We start from the raw sequence: 22,117 nt of genomic DNA, 5'->3' as shown, positions 1-22,117 counted from the left end.
GGATGACCAAGATGTGGAAGGGCCTTTAGAATATGCCATATGAGCATCTATTGAAGCAACTTGGGATGTTTAGGTTTGAAAAGAGACCAAAAGTGACAATTTGAAGATGGCACTTTACGTGAAAGGATTTTAGGTAAGGGAAGGATTGGAATTGTTTTGCTGGGGCTTTAAAGGCAGAATTAACAGTGTTGGATGGTAGTTGCAAGAGCAAATCTTGGCTCGATATGTAGAAATATTTTTAACAATCAGATTTTATTTTCCTAAGTTAGAATGGATTCTTTTAAAAGATTCTCTAGAAGCCTTTAAACAAAGGGTCATTATTAACTAGTCAATAGATTGATCAAGAAGTATCCATTATTCATCTACTGTCTTCCAGTCACAGTACCAGGTATTGTAGTTGCAAGTGCAAAACAACCACCACCATAACCAAATAACAACAAAAGATAAATAGAAAAAAAACCTTTTACCCTCACAGGAACTTACTTATCAAGTACATGATAAAGAGGATTGTGGTTTACTGTAGGTGCTGAAATACATGGTTCCTGAAATTCTTTCAATTCTGAAATTTTGTAAGTTTCAAAGAGCATAGGGAAAGGTAGCAGCTGAAGGGAGATTTTTTTTGCCTTGAAATAAATGAATCAATCAGGACTTTGTTAACTATCTACTAATGCCAGGAACTATGCTACATGAAGGGGATATAAAAATAATAATAATTCCTGCCCTCAAGGAATTTACCATAAAATGAACACATAAATAAATGCAACATACATTCAAAATAAATCAAGGCAATTTTGGCCCTGGATAAAACATCAAAAATGGCTTCATATCAGCAGTTGTATATGAGATGAGCACATAAAGTCAAATGTCAAGGACTCTTTCATTCTGGTCTTTACATCTCCAATATCTAGCACAGTACTCAAAAACATAACAGGATGTAATAACTGAGTATAGAATAATGACGTGTGGGCCCCAATCTCTGTGGTCTTGTGATTAGATCAAGTGGCACTCCCCGCCTTGGCATTGATGTTTCTGCAACATCAAAGAACTGGGTATAGGAGTAATCTGGAATTTGGACTTGTGTTTCAAAGCTTGGCTGTAGACTTTTTGGGCATATGGTTTAGTAGTGCCTGATTATTAATGAAATCCTAAGCATTTCCATCTGTACAACTTCATCTCAAAATAATAGAGGATGAAGCATAACCAAAAGTGAAAATTGCCCTGAACTCCTGTTTTTATCTGGTTATCTCAGTCCATATGTGATCATAATGGCTTCAGGTTGGATGGCCACTGCTGAAATCTGGCTGCATTGTATGGGCTGGGTGGCTCTGTCTGTGATGCCCTCATTCTAGAACTGTATACGGAACATCCCATTTACATATATGCACCAAAACAAAGCCTCTCCAAGGTGAATTAATAACATCATTATATATTTATGCAATCCTTTAAAGTGATTTATAAATATTTCCTCATTTGATATTCAAAACAACCCTATAAGTTAGGTTATAAACTATTGTTTGTTTTATATATGATGAAACTGAGATGCTGAGAGATTTAAATGCCTTGCCATAGGTCACACAATAGAAACTCACATTTGTCTAGTACTATAAGGTTGGCAGGAGACAAGCCTCTCTCCTAGAAGGGAGGTACATAATCCAAGGACTATTTCCATTTTACTGATAAAGGAACTGACATTTCGAGTAGTCAAATGACTTGTCCATCATCTGCCTGTGAGCATGTAGCTCTTAAGTATGCAAGGTGGGATTTGAAACCAGAGCTCCTGACTCCAAGTCTAGCACTCTACTCATTACAACATGCCACCTTTTAGTTTTTAAAAGCGGACAGAAGAGGCTGTTGAGCTCACTTTATCTAACTACTTTTTTTTCCTGATGAGGAAAATGAGGCCTAGATAGACTCTCCAAGGTTACAGGATTATCAGCCAAATTAAGATCAAACCCCTCATTCTTTAGCCTGTGATATGTCTACTATCCCATCAAATAATGTCAATTCTTGTGGCTAGTTGTTTAAATGATCTAAACATAAATGTTTCATTTAATGTGGTCTATTGGGTTTTTGTTTTTAACTGAAATGAGTTATAGGATTTTCATGAGCATGAATGCAGCTGTGCTTGGAAACATATCAACATCTTGAATGTAGCTATAAATATTTGTTTTATCTCCACTTTATCTATAATGACATAATTTCAGGAACAGAAATATTGACTGAAACATGGAGCATCCTACATAATCTGTCAAAGTGAGATACAGGTATGAATGCCAGACTTTCCATACTAGAAAACCTGACACTCCATTTTCTAGGAAATAAAAAAATCTCTGTCAGATACAAGCTCATTCTAAGAACTTAATCTAATTTTGATAGAAACTGTTTTCATCCTTCAACCTCTGCATCCCTTAATTCTGCTTCTAATAGTAAATAATTCATTCATATCACTTGGCAGTGGCTTCACATATACAGAAAATTCCATTTTTTTACTACAATGCATTTCTTTATCAGAGGATCAACTGTCCTTTTATTTAATTAAAAAGTAGATTATAACACTGAGGTGAGAAAAAAGGTCTAGAATCAAAGTAAAGAGAGAGTACAGTTGCTTCAAATTTCTTCTTTTTAAAAATTTATTATTTAAAATAACTCTCTGGGACTTCTAGGATCCAAAATGATAGAGTAAGCAATAAATTGCATAACTCTTCAATATTCATGTCCAACCAACCATAAAGTAGCAGCGCAAAACAAATCCTAGAACAGCAGAACCAGCATAAAAACAAGATGAAACAATTTTTGAGCCCAACAAACTTGGAAGATCTGCAGGAAAGGTCTGTCTCACTTGGGTAAAAAGAGAGTGTAGCCTAGGACCAGAAGTATCCCTGGAAGCCAGCAGCAAGCCCCACCTCAGAAAATCAGCAGTAGATCCTGAGCCCCAGTGTTGTGCAGTAGGCTAACACTAACACCATAGGACAGTTTTAACTCTGAGAACCTTCACTTGCTTCAGAGTAGCCCAGGGCAAACACATAGCCACCAACACTAAGGGTGCCTACAGGCAGCCTCCAGTGGCCAGACTGCCACATGCTTCAGTATATCCCTGGGAAATACAGAAACATCCCACCAATCTCAGCATAGCTCCAACATGAGGGTCCCCTGTGGGCCTCAGAGCAACATCAGTGCAGCACCAGGTAAACAGGGCACAAGAAGCCTGAGACAGTGACCCTTCCACCCTGGTAGCAGACCTCAAATTTAAAAGCAAGAGAAAAGTTTAAAAAAGATGAGGAAAAAACCAACAAAAAAAGAATCTGACCATAGAAAGTTATTATGGTGACAGGGAAGACCAAGACACAAACTAAGAAGAGAACAAGGATGTCAAAACATCTATGGACAAAACCCCAAAGAAAAATGAGAAGTGGTCTGCAGCACAGAAAGAACTCACATAAGAGCTCAAAAAGGAGCTTAAAAATCATATAAGGGAAGTAGAAGAAAAAAAATGGGAAAAGAAATGTGATTGGTGCAACAGAGTTATGAAAAAAGAGTCAACAAGTAGGAAATGGAAAAAAAAAATACTTAAAGAGTAGAATTGGCCAAACAGAAAAGGAGATACAAAAATCCATTGACGAAAACAACTCCTAAAAAAGGACAATTTCCCAAGTGGAAAAGGAAGTACAAAAGCTAACTGAGGAAAACAACTCCTTAAAAGTTAGAACTAGGTAAGTGGAAGCTTGTGATTCTATACGAGACATCAAGAATCAATCAAGCAAATTCAAAATCATGAAGAAACTAGAAGAAAATGGAAAATATCTCATTGGAAAAACAACTGGCCTGGAAAATAGATCCAGGAGAGATAATGTCAGAATTATTAGACTACCTGAAAGCCATAATCAAAAGGAAGACCTGCACAGCATCCATCAAGATATTATCAGGGAAAACTGCCCTGATGTCCTGGAACCAGAGGGTGAAATAGGCATCGAAAGAATCCACCCATCACCTCAGGAAACAGATCCCAAAATAAAAAATCCAAGGTACATTATAGATAAATTTTAGAATTACCAGATCAAGGAAAAAATGCTACAAGTGGCCAGAAAGAAATAATTCAAATATCAAGGAGCCACAACAGGATTATGCAGGAGTTAACAGCTGCAATATTAAAAGATCATAGGTCATGGAATATGATAATCTGGAAGACAAAGCATCTAGGACTACAACCAAAAAAAAAAAAACCCAGTGAAATTGAGCTTAATATATCAAGTGGAAAATGCTCATTTAATGAAATAGAAGGAATTCAAGCTTTCAGAAGGAGCAGGACAGAATTAAACAAAAAAATTGATCTCTAATATCAAGACGAAAGAGAAGCAAAAATAGGTTAAAAAAACCAAACCAAAACAAAACAAAAACAACACAAAACAAAAAAACCAACAAAAAAACCATAAGGGATTCAGTAGAGGTAAACTATTTACATTCCTAAATGGGAAGATGATAGTTATAATTCTTAAAAAAACTACCTCTAATAGAACAGCTAGAAGGAATATGCATAGAAAGAGGGCATGGATATGAGGTGAATTTGAGGGAAAGACATGAAAAAAATAAGGGATGAGAAAGATGAGTACACTAGGTACAGGAGGAAGGAAGAGGGAGAATGGGGCAAGTTATTTCACATGAAGGGGCATGAAAGACTAGTTAGAGTGGTGGGGAAATTGGGAAATGGGCATTGCTTGAACCTTATTCTCATCTGTACTGACTCAAAGAGGGAATAATATGCACAATGAGTTGAATATAGAAATCAATCTTACCAGACAGGGAAGTAAGAGGGGAGGAGATTAAGTAAAGCTTTTTGTTGTTGTTTGTCTCCTTCTCAAAGAGAACTGTGACATCAGAGAGGTGATGCCCTGATATGCAAATGAATTAGATTTTAGGGAGGGAGTGCTGTGCAGTCACCAGCCTCACTTTCTCCTCCAGAGTCATCTGAGTCTAGTGGTCAAGATGACTGGAGATGATCCTGATGCAGTAGGAGACCTTGGCTTTTTTAAGCTAAGGTCTTTAACAGGTCTCAGTTTGACAGAGGCAATGCCCATTCAGTGATTAAGGCTAGGTAAGAAATGAGGCAGAGAATGGCCACTTTTACATATTTAAAAAAAATTAATCTGGAAGGAGAAGACCTCAGGATTTCTGGCCAAAACATAAACAATTGCTATTTACTGTACTTTGAACTAATCAGGGCCCAAACAATGACCAAATGGGGCTTGACCCGGGACCTATTGTTGGCCAATAAATGAGAACAAGAGTGATTTGGGTTTAACTGCTGTTGTTATATGTCCTTAATTCTGGAAGAGGACCATGACATCAGGAAAATGATGCCACAACTTGCAAGTGAATTTAATTTAAGTGAGGTAGGGCTATACAAGGTCATGAGCTTCACTTTCTTCTCTGGAGCCCTGTGGGTCAAGTGACAAGATGTAAAACAGGACAACCACATAGGTGTGTGGGGGACTGACAGAAGGGAGGACATATTGGAGGAAGTGGTAGACAAAAGCAAAACACTAGTGAGGAAAAAAAAGGATGAAAGGAGAGGATGAACAGAAGGAAAAATAGGATGGAGGGAATTGCATAGTAAGTAATCATGACTGTGAATACAAATGGGATGAATTCTCCCATTAAATGGAAGAGGATAGAAGAATGGATCAAAAACCAGAATCCTATGATATGTTGTTTATAAGAAACACACTTGAAGCGGAGAGACACACACAGAGTAAAGAAAAGGGGATAGAGCAGAATCTATTATGTTTCTGCTGAAGTAAAAAAAAAAAACAGGGCTAGCAATCATGATATCAGACAAAGTAAAATAGACTTAATTAAAATTGATAAGGAAGGAAACTACATCTTGCTAAAATGTACCTTAGAAAATGAATGAATATCAATACTAAACATATATGCACCATGTGGTATAGCATCCAATATATTAAAGGAGAAGTTAAGTGAGTTACTGGAAGAAATAGATAGAAAAACTAGACTATTGAGGGACCTCAAATGTCCCCTCTCAGTACTTGATAAATTCAACTCAAAAATAAACAAGAAAGGAGCTAAGGAGGTAAATAGGATATTAGAAAACTTAGACGTGACAGATCTTTTGAGAAAACTGAAAAGGAGGAGAAAGGAATATGCCTTTTTCTCAGCAGCACATAGAACCTCCACAAAAATTGACATGTATTTTCAGGGGTGGGGAACCTGCATCCGTGAGACCACATACTACCTTCTAGGTCCTAAGATATGACCTTTTGACCAAGTTCAACTTTTATAAAACAAATCCTTTTAATAAGGTTATTCATAATTCCTGATGATAATAATTCCTGATAATTAAGGCATAAAAATTTCAAAATCAAATATAGAAAGGCAAAAATATTAAATGTATTGTTTTTTAGTCATAATGCATTAAAATTACATTCAACAAAGGGCAACAGAAAGAGAGATTAAAAATTATTTGGAAACTAAATAATCTAATCCCAAAGAATGGGTGAGTCAAAGAAAAAATCATAGAAACAACTAATAATTTCATTAAAGAGAATGACAACAATGAGACAACAAACTAAAATTCATGAAATACAGCCAAAGCACTAATTAGGGGAAATTTATTTTTCTAAATTCTTACATAAACAAAATAGAAAAAGAATATGGCCATGAATTTGGCATGTAACTAAAAAACAGCTAGAAAAAGAACAAATTAAAATCCCCAATTGAGCATCAAATTATGAATTCTGAAGATCAAGATAAGATTAGTAAGATTGAAAATAAAAGCCAAACAACCAATAAAAACAAGAAACGAACAAAAAAAATTTGGACAAATAAGAAAATCTAAGAGCTGTTTTTTTGGTAAAAACAAAAACAACGACATAAGCCATTGGTTCATTTGATTTTACAAAAAGGAAGACAAAAATAAAGTACTCAGTATCAAAAATGAAAAGAGTGAAATCTCCACCAATGGAGAAGAAATTAAAGCAATCATTAGAGAATAATTTGCCCGATTACATGCCAATGAACTTGACAGTCTGAGTGAAATAGATAAATATTTATGAAAATATAAGTTACCTACATTAACAGATCAGTAAATAGAATGCCTAAATAACTCCATCTTAGAAAAAAAAAACTGAACAAGTCATTAATGAACTTCCTAAGAAAAAATCCCCATGGACATATGAGTTCACAGGTAAATTGTACCACACATTCAAGGAACAATTAATTCCTATACTATATAAACTGTTTAGAAAAATAAGTGAAGGAGTCCTACCAAACTCCTTTTATGACAAAAATAGGGTGTTGATACCTAAACCAGGAAGAGCTAAAACAGAGAAAGAAAATTATAGACCAATTTCCCTAATGAATATCAATGCAAAAAATTTCAGCAAAATACTAGCAAGGCAATTACAGCAATATATCACAAGGATTATATACCATGACCAAGTGGGATTTATACCAGGAATCCAGGATTATTTCAATATTAGGTAAACTAGCATAATTGACTATATCAGTAACAAAACTAACAGAATCATATAACTATCTCAATAGATGCTGAAAATCTTTTGACAAAATATAGCACCCATTTCTATTAAAAACACTAGAGAACATAGGAATAAAGGGAGTTTTCCTTGAAGTGATAAGCAGTATCTATCTGAAACCATTAGCAAACCTTATCTGTAATGGAGAAAAGCTAGTAGCCTTCCCAATAAGACCAGGGGTGAAGCAAGGATGCCCATCATCATCACTATTATCCAATATTGTACTAGAAATGTTAGCTACAGCAGTAAGAGAAGAAAAATAAATAGAAGGAATTAGAATTGGCAATGAGGTAATGAAACTATCACTCTTTGCAGATATATCAGTATGGTGGTATACTTAGAGAACTCTAGAGAAGCAAAGAAAATTACTTGAAATAATTAACACTTTTAGCAAAGTGATAAATGAATCATCAGCATTTCTTTATAAGACCAACAAAGTGCAACAGCAAGAAATAGAAAGAGAAATTCCATTTAAAATACCTGTAAACAATATATAATACTTGGGAGTCTACATGATAAGACAAATTCAGGAACTATATGAACACAATTACAGAACACTTTTCACACAAACAAAGTCAGATCTAAACAATTGGCAAAATATCGACTGCTCATGGGTAGGCTGAGCCAATATAATAAAAATGACAATTCTTCCTAAACTAATTCAGTGCCATACCAGTCAAACTACCAAAAATTATTTTATAGAGCTAGAAAAAATAATAACAAAATTAGTCTGGAAGAACAAAAGGTCAAGAATATCAAGAAAATTAATGAAAGGAAATGCAAGGGAAGGTGACCCAGCTGTACCAGGTCTAAAACTGAATTATAAAGCAGCAATCATCAAAACAACTTGGTATTGGCAAAGAAATAAAGTAGTAGATGATTGGAATAGGGTAGGTACACAGGACAGAATAGACAACGATTAATCTCTTTTTTGATAAACCTAAAGACTCCAGCTTCTAGGATAAGAACGCACTATTTCACAAAATCTGCTTGGAAAACTGGAAAACAGTATGGCAAAAACTAGATATAGAACAACATCTTATATAGTATACCAAGATAAAGTCAAAATTCATACATGATTTATACATAATACCATAAACAAATTAGGAAATCAAGGAATAGTTCACCTGTCAGATCTACGGAGAATTTATGACCAAACAAGAAATAGAGAACATTACAAAAAGCAAAATGGATAATTTTTATTACATTAAATTAAAAATATTTTTCATAAACAAAGCCAATGAAACCAAGATCAGAAGGAAAGCAGAAAGCTGGGAAAGGATTTTTACAGCCAGTGTCTCTGATAAAGGCCTCATTTCAAAAACATACAGAAATTTGAGTCATATTTATAAGAATACAAGTGATTTCCCAATTGATAAATGATCAATGGATATGAACAGGCAGTTTTCAGATAAAGACATCAAAGCTATCTATAGGCATATAAAGAAGTACTGTAAATAATTTTTGATTAGAGAAATGCAAATTAAAATGACTCTGAGGTACTACCTCATGCCTTTCAGATTGGCTAAAATGACAAAAAAGGAAAATGATAAATGATGGAGAGGATGTGGGAAAATTGGGACACTGGTACATTGTTGGTGGAGCTGTGAATTGATACCATTGTGGAGAGCAATTTGGAACTAAGCCCAAAGAACAACCAAACTATGCATATACTTTGATCCAGCAATACCACTACTAGGACTTTATTCCAAAGAGATCATACAAAAGGGAAAAGGAGCTACATGTGCAAAAGTATCAATAGCAGTCCTTTTCATGGTGGTAAAATATTGGAAATTGAGAGGATGCCCATCAACTGGGGAATGGCTGAACAAGATGTGGTATATGAATGTAATGGAATACTATTGTGCAATATGTAATCATGAACAAGTCGATTTTAGAAAACCTAAAAAGACTCATATGAACTGATGCAAACTGAAATGGGCAGAACCAGGAAAACACTGTATGGTATCAGCAACATTGTGTAATGATCAACTATGAATGATTCGGTTCTTCTCAGCTATACAATGATCCAAGACAAGTACAGAGGACTCATGAAGGAAAGTACTATCTACATCCAGATGAAGAACTGATGGACTCTGATTGCAGATTAAAGGATATTTTTTCACTTACTTTATTCTTTCTTGTGTTTTCCCCTTTGATCTCTTTCTTCCTTCACAACTCTGACTAATGTGGAAGTATGTTTCACGTGATAGCATATGTATAACCTATATCAATTTGCCTACCATATTCAGAAGAGGGAAGGGGAGAAAGGGAGGGATAACATTTGGAAGACAAAAATAAAATACTATTAAAATAAAATGAAATAACTGTAGATAACATAAAAATAAAATAACTCTTCTGGCTTACTTCTCTGAGGTAAAAGTAGAGTTTTCCATATAATCAGCATTTCCAGAATAAGCACTTGCTACATAACATTAATAGCTTCTTCATTCTAGAGGGATTGTTCCACATAGCAAGTAGTGTCACTCAAATGAAACCAATCAATAAACAAAGATGGGCAGCATAGATGCATTGCTTTTCAATGTTTCCCTTAAAAATAATAATAATAATAAGGTTATAGTTCTACACAAATTCATTTTGCCAAAGAAAACATAATTTACAACCTTTCAAAACAGATCGTAAGGTTTATACAATTTTGAAGCTGTTACAAAAGAAAGAAACATTAGAAGTCATTTAATCCAGTGCTTCTTTTTAAATTTTTTATTAAGATTTTTTATTTTTAGTTTACAAGACTCAGTTCTGCATGATCCTGAGTTCCAGATTTTTTTCCGCCCCCTCCTCCCCTCCCTCCCCAAGACGGCATGGAACCTGATATATCTTCTACATATAACTTCACATTGAACTTATTTACACAATAGTCAAGATGTAAAGAAGAACTATTACTAATGGAATGTTATGAGAAAGGAGAAACAAAACAAAAAACAAAAACAAAAACAAAAGAGAGAAGAAAAAAAAAACAAAAGAAAAAAAGGAGAGCAGACAGTTTGCCTCAATCTGCATTCTGTCTACACAGTTCTTTCTCTGGATGTAGATATCTCTCTCCCTCATGAGTCTTTGAACTTTTATTGCTGAGAAGAGCTAAGTCTATCAAGGTTAGTCATCACAGAACACATATATCTGTGATTTTGTGTAATGTTCTACTAGTTCTGCTCTGCTCACTCGGCATTATATCATGTAGGTTTTTCCAGGTTATTATATTATTATTCCCCATTTCTTATAGAGCAATAGTTTTCCATTACATTCATATACCACAACTTGTTCAGCCATTCCCCAATTGATGGGCATTCCTTTAATTTCCAATTCTTTGCTACTACAAAAAGAGCTGCTATAAATATTTTGTACATATGGTTTCTTTTCCTACTTGTGTGACCTCTTTGGGATACAACCCTAGAAGTGGTATTGCTGGGTCAAAGGGTATGAACATTTTTATAGCCCTTTGGGCATGGTTTCAGATTGCTCTCCAGAATAGCTGGATCAGTTCACAGCTCCACCAGCAGTGTTACAGTGTTCCAATTTCCCGCATCCTCTCCAGCATTTATCATTTTCCTGTTTTGTCATTTTAGCCAATCTGATAGGAGAGATGTGGTACCTAAGAGTTGTTTTGGTTTGCATCTCTCTAATCAGTAGTGATTTTGAGCATTTTTTTCATATGCCTATAGAGATCTTTAATTTCTTCCTTTGAAAACTGCCTGTTCATATCTTTTGACCATTTCTCAATTGTGGAATGACTTGTATTCCTATAAATTTGGCCTAGTTCCCCGTATATTTTAGAGATGAGGCCTTTATCAGAGACACTTAGTTGTAAAGATTTTCTCCCAATTTTCTGCTTCCCTCCTAATCTTTGTTGCATTGGCTTTTTTATACAAAAAACTTTTCAATTTAACATAATCAAAATTATCCATTTTGCATTTTGTAATGCTCTCTATCTCTTGTTGGGTCATGAATTCTTTTCTTTTCCATAAATCTGAGAGGTAAACTATTCCTTGCTCTTCCAAATTGCTTATAGTATCAACCTTTGTTCCTAAATCATGAACCCATTTTGACTTTATTTTGGTATATGGTGTAAGATATTGGTCTATGCCCAGTTTCTGCCCTACCATTTTCCAATTTCCCCAGCAGTTTTTGTGAAATAGTGAATTCTTATCCCAGAAGCTGGATTCTTTGGGTTTATCAAAGAGTAAATTGCTATAGTCATTGACTACTGTGTCTTGTGCACCTAACCTATTCCACTGATCCACGACTATATTTCTTAGCCAGTACCAGGTAGTTTTGATAATCCAGTGCTTCTTAAACTGTGGGTCATGACCCCATATGAGGTTGCATAACTGAATGTGGGGGTTTCAAAAAATCTGGCAACAATAAAAGGTTTCTGAATGTGCAACAACTGAAAATTAATTCAAAATCAAATGAGCAATGAATGTGAGGTGTTTCTGGCAGTGCTTGCCCATGTTACATCTTGCAGCTTCTCCGTAGCCTTGGTTCTGAATACACATGTGCAATTTTCACTGCATCTGCCATCACACTATATGACACCAATGAATGCAGCCAGAAACACCTCGATTCAGATTTGAGACTATAATGTCTTATAAAGTACAGTGTTTTTACTGTACATACTATAGCATTAAATGAATTTGGCTTAGGATTTGGACAGAATTTCCAACAATTTCTGCTATGGCTCTAAACATACTCTGCCATTTTGTACTATGTATTTATGTGAAGCAGCATTCCCAGCATTGGCCATTATGAAATCAAAATATTGATTGACTGAAAAACATTGAAGATGCCCTATGTCCTGCTGTGTCAAGTATTCTGCCAAGACATAATTCTTCATGTAAAAATAAATAAGCACATTCATCTCATTAGTATGCAAATTTGCTTTCATCTTTAATAGGTGGTAAAATTATATGTATACAAAAGGATTGTTTTAATATAAATTTCTTTATGACTTATCATCAGTAAATGTTTGAGTTGTATACCTATTTTATATGTCTGTATACCCAGAGTCGCATAAAAACTTCTCAGGTGATAAAAGGGTCATGAGTGGAAAAAGTTTACAAAGCTTGATTTTACTGATGAGAAAATTGCGAACCATATGTATGAAACAACTTACCCGTTGCCATACAGGTAGTATCACAGCCAGGGTTTTAAAACCAATTCTTTTGATTGTAAAGCCAGAGCTTTCCCCAGGAAATTACAAAAAGATTACTTGCTTTCCAAAAGAGCTCTACTAAAGCATCCTTTAAATAGCATATCCTCTGGTGCATTTTAAATAAGATTAAACTGATAAAAAATTTGTTTTCTCTGCTCGTAATCAATAGCACACCTGGCGCATTGTAATAATCAAAGTCCTTTTCTTACCCAGTGGACCCTTCTTTCTTTCCTACTCTTTCAGTTAGTGTCCTAATTAAATTTTTGTGTCTTCAAAGTAGTTATTAAATATATTTAGTTTATTAGGGAAAAATGAGGAAAGAATGAAAAACTCTTCCTGGGAGTTAAAATTAGTCAATGTAGGTTATGTCCAAATGTGCTAAGTGAACAGAATATGGCACAAACAATCCATTCAGTTATCTCAACTATCATTTTGGTTCACCTCTCATTTGAAATATGAACCATGTTAAATCACCTGTTGTGTGGTTTAGCACAAAGAGAAGATTTGCTGCTCACATCTACCACATGATGAAGAGCTTGCTATTTTAAGTAGGCAGTTTAAAACTAGGATTTAGTTAGCGGTAACTTAATTATCCAGATGGAACTGCCATTTATTAAGACAAGAAGTTCACTCTGTTTTGGTGGTGGTGAGCAAGGTGTAGATAAAGAGATGGTTAGGGAGAGAAGATATGAGATGAAAGAAAGGAGGAGGAAAATAACAACGGATCTTCATGTGTTTTATTTCTAAACGATATTTAATCTCTAGAGTGACAAAGATGGAAATCAACTTTTAAATGACAATAACTTTAAGAAAGCTATATTCTCAGAGCTGTTACACCAAATATTTTCACCTGGGGTGGGATAGGGAGAGATGGTAATAGTTAAGAGTATAATCTTTTTCCTGGATCTAGTACTTCATCATGGTGCCAGGGTGATATTTGATTCAGAAGGTTCCAGTAGATACTGCCAAGTTTGTAACAGTTTTTGGAATGGTCCAGTAGACAAAACACCTGCTCTCCAAGGATTGGCTAAATTAAGTACAAAGGTGATTCATCAAAAGTAGTCTGACTACTAAGTGCTGAATTTGTGCCGAGGGAAATTTCATTCTGCTTTACTACCCTCTTTCAACCTAGTATATTCTTCAATAAATCAAAGAACTTTGATTTCCTAAGTGCAGCCACCTATACAGATGACAAGTTATAGACATTTTAATAGATGGACTTCATGAGTTGTGTTTGAAAAATTGCTCCCCTATCTGGTCATTAGAAGAAATGTCACTTACCTAGGATCATACAGTAAGTGACAGAGTTGGGACACTAATAATGTGTCCAATGAGCGCTAGCTATTTCTTTTAACAAAGCTAGAACATTGCCCAGGAACCATATGGTCTGGCAACATTACTCAAATTTTGTGGAGGTCTTCCTGACTCCAGGCCCAGCTCTCTATCTGCTGTACTGCCTGGCTGTCTTTTTTAATTTTTCTATTTGAACAATGTATTTGCTGTAATCTATATCTATATGGCTATCACAAAATATATAGATATATACATACCTATAGGATGTATATTATCTATATATCATATAGGTATGTATTCTATGTCAAATAGCTTAATGTATACATATATATGCATATACATATACTATATACAGGTACACACATACACACACATACACACACACACACACACACACACACACACACATATATATATATATATATATATAGTTTTTCATTGATTTGTTTTGAATTACAAGATAATTCTTTTAGCAATATCTACCACTAGAGATCTTTCCCCATAACAAAAACAAACAAAAATTCAGCTAAAACTAACTGACAAAGCTACTACATCTTTCAGTGGACACAACCTTTGATATTTGCAGTCACTGGAGTCTTAACCCACGGAAACGCTTTTGGTAATATGTTTTTAAAATTTTTATTTTCAGTTTGGAATTCTCTTCTTTCTTCCCTTCTCCCTAATACTTCTCCCCTATCAACGGAGAAAGCACGGATTGTGATGTACGGCAGCATTTCTTAACCACTAAACTGATGCTTTACAACTAGAAAGATCATGTGTTAGTAGTCTTTTTCTCACCCTGGTGTTTTGGACATCACATGGGATTAGAAGTCTAGAGGTGGGAGGGACCTCAGAGATCTTATCCATCTTTTTTACAGATTTTGTGTTTCCCCAGTGAATGAAAGTGTTAAGCTTCCTAGGATTATCCGAGAATGGAAGACTCTCTATACCACTAGAGATAGAGACTGGCTATCTCAGGAGTATGAATTAATATGGAACTACCTCTTTCTAAACTGGCTGTCCATTTTTCATTTCTGGCAAACATAACCACCTCGTTTTGTATTTAACTAAGTCCCCATTATATGACCTTGGCATGATGGAATCATTCCCCCATAGGAATGTATAAATAAATGGAAGGAAAAAAAAATTTTAATCAAATTCTATGTACCAGGTGCTCTGTTAAATAGAGGAGATAAAAATTCAAAAGGGAGAAAATCCCTGCCTTCAAGGAGCATACATTTTAGCAGAGAAATTAGCTCACTTACTTTATTATTTTTTGTGTTTTTCCCCTTTGATCTGTTTCTTCCTTCACAACTGTGACTAATGTGGAATGGTAGCCATTCCATAATACTAGCCAGGAAAGTAGGTGTGGGTCTAGGATGCCTTAAGGTTGATGAATAGGCCAATGGAGCAAGCAATTGGCACTACCTTTTCAGAAGCAGGGGCAGCCTTGACTTGATTACAGTTCTCCCAGCAAGAGGCAGAGGGATGAGAGTGGAAGTAGAAAATATTAAAAATGAATTGTTATGAGGATGAAGATATATGGTTCCTGCCTGAGAGTTCAGACTTGAGTAGCTCTGTCCAACATTTGATTTTTGACATCAAATTAATTAATGCAATTAATATAAAGCAACAACGGAATGGCTGTATTCTCTCATCTTCTCTCATATCTGTGCAGTTTCCAGAGAGTGCATAGGCTTCTCCAAACCCAAAAAATCTAGGAAATTATTCCATTTACTTACCCAGTGGCAGCTCCTCCTATCAGTGTTAAAGCAGTATAGACTATTTTATCTTAGTCTTTGCAACTGGTTCACATCTTGGAAAGCAGATCACAGTTTGAAGAGTCAGAAACTTTATTTGAGACCCCTTGCAGCACTGGCCACTGAGTAGTAATCCAGTGCTAACTAGAATTCCTAAAGGCTAGTAGTGATTTTCTTTTCTGGGTCCAGTCGCTGATGGAGATTTGTGACAAAGTTCATATAGAATTACAAAACCAGCTGATATGACAGATATTAGAAGAGCAAGGACCTTGAGAGTTTGTTTAATCTGACCTCCTGATTTTAAAGAAGAGACAACCAAGGACCAGAAAGGTTAGTGTCTAGACAAGTTAAAATTAAGATCTCTTAAAATGAGATACCTGTCCTTTACCATCTAAAAAAATAGGCTTATTGATGGGTTTTGTTTTTAACAGCAAAGTAATTTCTGGATATACCATGTGCTCTAAGAAAAACAAAACACTGAGAAACACACCCCTTCCCCCACCACATTGTAACAAAGAAACTCCATTAAACAAAGCAACTGACACAATGACTGATGGGATAGGGAGCTTCCCACATGTACCAAAGTAAAGTAGATGCATATTATGCCATATTCCCCAGGGTAAAGATTGTAAAGATCATTTCACTCACTCAGAATCTGGCTTTGCTTTCATCTTCTTCTCATTTACATCATTTACATTATTGTAGTCACTATGAACAATGTTATTCTGGATGTGCTTATTCACAATATATTATTTCAGAAAAGTCATGCCATCTTATTTTTTTCTGAATTCTCAATATACACATTCCTTTATGGAAAAATAATAATCTATTACATCCATAAAACTACAGATTGTTCAGCTATATCCCCCCAAAATAAATATGTTCTTTTTACCTATTTTGGATAAAGTCTTGGGACAAGACTATCATGTTATTCTCTCACATTCAAAGTTTTGAAGTTAATTGCTCAAGTAGATAAAAAACAAACAAACAAAAAAAACCCTGGTTAATGTAATTGAATAAACACATTAGAATATTAGACTATCCTCTGCTTAGTGGAAGTATATTCAGTATACTCCTGTAGCTGACAGGACAACAGAGATCCTTAGTAATTCATCCTGTTCCCATGTGATTTTGATCTCCTCTTCTAGGTCTCTGAACTTTGAAAGATTTTTTTTGTTGTTGTTGTGGTGGTTGTTGTTCCATGTAGTTTTGATCATTGTATTTGGTATTGCAGCATCTATTTCAAAAAAGTACTTAAATATTTTGGGTCTTTGTCGTACATAGGCCATTGTGGATAACGTTTCTGTTTATCTTGTATGTGTAGAGTTCAAGTTTTTTTTTTTTTTGCATGCCATCTCCCCAGTTAGAGTAGACACTCCTCAAGATCAGGGTCTGTCTTTTACTTTTCTTTGTATCCCCAACACTAAGTACAATATCTGGCACATAGTAGGTGCCTAATAAACATTAATTGAATGATTGCTTGTGGCAATGATCTAAATGCATTATAATTTATTGGTTAAATTTTTAATATTTTAAGGTCTGAGTATTTTGTATGGAGTTTATCATCTCTTTGATTATGAAAGATAATAAGTTTATGAGGCATAACTTTAGATACCATATCATGTCTTTCTAGGTCTTTGATAAATGTTATGTTATTGCAGTGAAGTATTATACATTTTGATGTGATGCGTTGCACAGATTCACTAATTTCTTTGCATAATCTGGTATGTTCAGTAATTCCAGGACCTTTAAGGATAACCAGCAGGAACTTTTTGGTGGTAATAGTCTTTTCCTGAATAAAATGCCAATAACTTGGTCCAAAATTTTTAAAATGACAAAATAATAATAATTATCCTCCTCCTCATCACCATAAGCATGGTCTGTGAATGAGTTTTACCGTTATTATTAGTCATCTATTCTTCTGCTGACAATTGAACAAGTAGATAAAATGATAACTTTTGGGGTTGGCATGAGTATATCAAGATGTGAACTCAACTTCTGCAAACTCCCTGGAAACATCTTTGGAGCGACTCCAATAGGAAACCAGATGACAAGAATGAAGTTGCGTTGTCCAGGCACCATTGTTGTTCTACTATCTTGCAACTTGTCTCTATAATTTGAATGCTTTTGCAGCCTTTTGTTTTTGAGACTGTGTATATTTGAGATACTGGCATATTTTAAAATAGTAGTAGTACCTGAACTTTCTGAGTGCATATGTAAAGTTTTACAGCCTTTGATGTCTGCCAAACCTGTGTTCTGCAGTCCGGGCCTTTGAGAATGCGGGTTACCTTTATGCCCCAAAGCCTTGAAATAGAATTTTAGGGAAGGCACATCAAATTAACACATACAGGTAGGTTATGCAATTGTAATCCAATGCTTGCTTACTGTCTGACCTGGTAAAAGTTACTGCCTCTCTGCTGCAGTATTCAAAGTTGTGAAATCGCGATAACAATATTTGTACAACACATCTGACAATACTGTCAAGAGGAGAATATTCTGTAAGCACTGAAACTCTCTCAATTAAAGTAAAATAATTTGATTTACCCTGGCAACTTGGCTTTGAAATATTTTCAAGTTGTTTGAGGGGGGAATAGATATTTACTCAAAAGAAAAAAAAAAACAAGCTGCCCATTTCCTATCTCTGAATCAGTCTCAGAAAAGAGAAGATCAGCTGCTTTTTGACTTCCTTATGGAATCCTGTGATAATGGAATAATTCTGGAGACTAGCACATATCAGGGTTTTCACAGCATATCTTAAGTTAATTAAAGTGTGCCTCTGGTTCAATGTAAGTTGCATTCCATCACCATGTTTATCACCATGGAAATAACATTTAGCCAATCAATATAGGAGTTTCATGAAAGAATCACTACTTTTTACCGTGATCCACAGAAAAAGAAACAAATCACTCTATTGGTGTATGTCTTTGTGTGTGTGTGTGTGTTCATGTGTGCGTGTGTGTGTGTGCGCGTGTGTGTGTGCATGTGTGTGTGCATGTGTGTGTGTGTGTGTATGTGTGTGTGTGTGTGTGTGTGTGCTTGTTATGGTGGGAGAAGGGAGGACAAAGATAATGAAGAGAGAATTTGTTTTTAGGGGTACATTTTGTACTCAAGAAATATTGGTAAATATATTTCAAAACAAGAAATAAGCTGCCCTGATTTCTAACAACAATAGCAACAGCAATAACAGTAACAGCAAGGATAATAACATATAGCATTTATACATCACTTTAAGGTTGGCAAAGTTCTTTATAAATGTTATTTAATTTTTAGCATCTCCTAAAACCATCAGCAAACGTTAAATATAATGGGGATGAGCTAGATGCATTTTCAGTAGGATCGGGGGTGAAACAAGGATGTCCATTATCACCACTGTTTTTCAATATGGTACTAGAAATGTTAGCTTTTTCAATAAGAGAAGAAAAAGAAATTGAAGGAATTAGAACAGGCAAAGAAGAAACTAGGTTATCACTCTTTGCAGATGACATGATGATATACTTAGAGAATCCTAGAGAATCAAGTAAAACACTACTTGAAATAATAAATAACTTTAGCAAAGTTGCAGGATATAAAATAAACCCACATAAATCCTCGGTATTCCTATATATTACTAATGAAGCTCAACAGTAAGAGACAGAAATAGAAATTCCATTTAAATTACTGTAGACATTATAAAATATTTGGGAGTCTACCTGCTGAAGCAAACTCAGGAACTTTAAGAACAAAATTACAAAACACTTTTCACCCAAATAAAGTCAGATCTAAATAATTGGGAAAAAAAATATCAGTGGGCATGGTTGGGCCAAGCTAATGTAATAAAAATGACAATTTTACCTAAATTAATTCCTTTGTTTAGTTCCATATGAATTAAACTACCAAAAATTATTTTATAGAGCTAGAAAAAGTAATAGCAAAATTTATTTGGAAGAACAAAACGTCCAGAATATCAAGGGAATTAATGAAAAGAAATGCTAGGGAAGGTGGCCTAGCTATACTTGTATTATAACTGTATTATAAAGTGTATTATGCTATATTATAAAGCAGCAGTCATTAAAACTACTTGGTACTGGCTAAGAAATAGAGTAGTTGATCAGTGGAATAGGTTAGGTACACAAGACACAGTAGTCAATCACTATAGTAATCTACTGTTTGATAAACCCAAAGACTCCAGCTTCTGAGATAAGAATGCGCTATTTGACAAAAACTGCTGGCAAAACTGGAAAACAGTACGGCAAAAATAGGCATAAACCAATGTCTTACACCACATACCAAAATAAAGTCAAAATGGGTTCACAATTGAGATATAAAGGTTGATATTATAAGCAATATGGGAGAGCAAAGAATAGTTTGCCAGTCAGACACATATCCTAGTCAAGTTTTTACTTCAGTATAAACACTTCCATTTCCACCAGAGATGTTCATATAACATTAATTTTAAAATTCTTAGTTATCTTGGATACTCTAAGCTTCTACAGCTTATCCATGTCCTTCTGAAAATGTCAACAAGCAAAGTCCAGATGACAATTTAGTCATTGTTGTAGCGGTCATTCTTGTCTAGTTATATGTTGGGCTCAATGGTTTTTGAGGTTCTTTTCAATTCATATATTCTGAGGTTATGTAATTCTATGAAATGCGCTTCTGTCAGTGAAAATGGTTCAAGTCCTTCACAATGCAAATGGGTGCCAACCTTCCTTTACATCCCTGTCTTGTGTTGTTTCATCTCAAGAATTTTATGCTATGATCAAATTTGGCCATTCCATGCCCCCCTAAAACATTCTGTTTTTTTTACATTTGCTGCTATGTTTATATCATTCCCTAAACATGGAATACCTTGGGCATCATCCCTCCCCACCATATTGAAATCCTAGCTATTCTTGTCTTTAAGACCCAATTCAAATGTCACTTCCTGAATGTACCCAACTGCTTTGCAAGGTTCACCTTACAGGGCAGCCAGGTGTCTTGATGGGTGGGTTTATAAGCAAGCGCCAGGAGGCAGAGATCTAAGCTCTGAACTTCATATCTCATCACCATGACCTCTGCCCTTATTCTGTTAGGAGCTACCATTGACTCCTGTCATGTGTACCAAACCTGGCATCTTTAATAAAACTGAAGAATGATATGGATTGACAATCTGTTTTTGTAGATATTTGTGGTTTGCCTTTTGAGCACCTTTGCATGTACCAGACTCCAGCCTGTTGGTTGCTATGTCTGAGACTATTTTTCCCAGATCCAAGATATGATACTTACTCCAAAAATACTTCTCTGACCTCCCTTCCCCATTTGGGAATAATCTTTCCTTCCTCAGACCTCTGATAGCACCTGCTTCCCACCTTTCTCATGTACCTATCGCTTTCGGTACAGTCACACAGTATGTACAATTTCTCTGATCCACGTGATGTGGTCATTTCTTTCTTTCTTTTTTATTTTTTAGTCTTTGATTTCATTGGTAAAGGGAACTCCTGTTGAGGAAAGCCTCACAACCTCTAAAATTATTTAGCAGTTTAGTCTGAGAGAATTGTCTGGAGCACCAAAAGCTGATCCAGGATCACATAGTTGGTGTGCTTCAGAAACAGAATTTAAGCCCATATTTTCCTGAATCTGAGGCCAACTCCCTGTTACGTTGTTCTACAATAACATAGTTAATTCATTATGAATAAGAAAGTACTATTAACAATATTTCTTAATGTGAATACAATACTTTATAATTAAACTTCACCCTACATGTGGTAACTTTGAAGTGCAAGAATGATTTGGACGTACAAATGTAGTTTTTTTTTAATTCTAAAGAGTCAATATTTTACAATAACATCACCTTCTTGAGACTCAGAAATTCTTAAAAATGATTGGCACAAAGAAATGGCAATGCTATATGGGTAATGCCAATACATAAGACAGCATGACAAGTATGGGGTCAAAACAGAGACTTTGGTTTTTGTAATTTAGTTTCAAGGTTTTTTTGCATGTCTCAGTTTCACCAGAGATCTGAGATTTTGTTAAGACTGTTGAAACTACCACTAATGAGAACAGTCAAGACAATTTATTGCAAATAGAGTTATTTGATGCATTCTGAAGCCATATATTCCTTGCATAGTTTAGAGGTGGGGGAGCAAGGTGAAGCTTCCACTGTTGACAAGATGACTTTTCTAAAACCTACAAAGACTGTCCATGTTCATATGGATCCTAGCATCATAGATATAATGTTAACAGTTGCTATCTAGTCCCATGGTGTCAAACTCAAACAGAAATAAGGGCTGTTAGACCTTAGATGAGGATCCTTGGGGCCTAAAGACTGACTTAGTTTAAAAATCTATATTTATTGCAATTTTATTTATTTTGTTAAATATTTCTTT

This window comes from Trichosurus vulpecula, chromosome 1 (genome assembly GCF_011100635.1).
Source record: "Trichosurus vulpecula isolate mTriVul1 chromosome 1, mTriVul1.pri, whole genome shotgun sequence".
Classification (NCBI taxonomy): Eukaryota; Metazoa; Chordata; class Mammalia; order Diprotodontia; family Phalangeridae; genus Trichosurus; species Trichosurus vulpecula.
The sequence above is the reverse complement of the archived record's forward strand: the minus strand, read 5'-3'. Positions refer to the sequence as shown.